The 552-nt window shown below is 35.7% G+C and overlaps 1 protein-coding gene and 1 long non-coding RNA gene across 3 annotated transcripts in view; one reads left to right on the top strand and one right to left on the bottom strand.

Annotated features, from left to right (window-relative positions):
* LOC116702987 (SWI/SNF-related matrix-associated actin-dependent regulator of chromatin subfamily E member 1) overlaps positions 1-552 on the top strand; it is a 10188-nt gene that overhangs the window by 1322 nt on the left and 8314 nt on the right. The window lies entirely within an intron of this gene.
* Positions 1-552, bottom strand: part of LOC116703017 (uncharacterized) — a 13196-nt gene that overhangs the window by 5148 nt on the left and 7496 nt on the right. The window lies entirely within an intron of this gene.

The following is a 552-nucleotide window of genomic DNA, read 5'->3' as shown; positions in this document are numbered from 1 at the left end:
TCAGCTTGAATACACGTTGTGTAAACATAGATAAGTGTTAACACTCAATAAATAATATATAATATTGCACAGTGATGAAATGAAATGATTAAGTACTAATATATCGGATATTGTGGCAAAATTGTAGGGTCGATAATTGGTGCTTTCGCAAAATATGCACATAAATGAATAATCGCCAGTTATGTTGATATAATAACTATGTGGGTAAAGGGAAATAATGGAACGGTCTGGTGTGTTCAGAAAATTACATCATCCTACTGTAATGCAGCTTTTAAAACCAGGAAAAGACAACACTTGTGTCAAATTAGGATATTACAGTATCCAAATATTAAGACAAGATCTAGCCTCATATAACAATATTGATATGTTGCCCAGCCCTACTAACATTCACAATAACTGTATTTCAATTTTTCTGCATAGAAGCTACTCCAGTCTGAATTTTACGTATAGCAATGGTCTAGTTTTATCTGTGAAGACACCCTATTTGCACACAGTCAAAAATATGTAGCGTCTTGGCCAACTGCAGAGCATCTCGGCTGCGTGCCCCCCCCC

Source organism: Etheostoma spectabile, chromosome 15, assembly GCF_008692095.1.
Source record: "Etheostoma spectabile isolate EspeVRDwgs_2016 chromosome 15, UIUC_Espe_1.0, whole genome shotgun sequence".
NCBI lineage: Eukaryota > Metazoa > Chordata > Actinopteri > Perciformes > Percidae > Etheostoma > Etheostoma spectabile.
The sequence above is the reverse complement of the archived record's forward strand: the minus strand, read 5'-3'. Positions and strand labels throughout refer to the sequence as shown.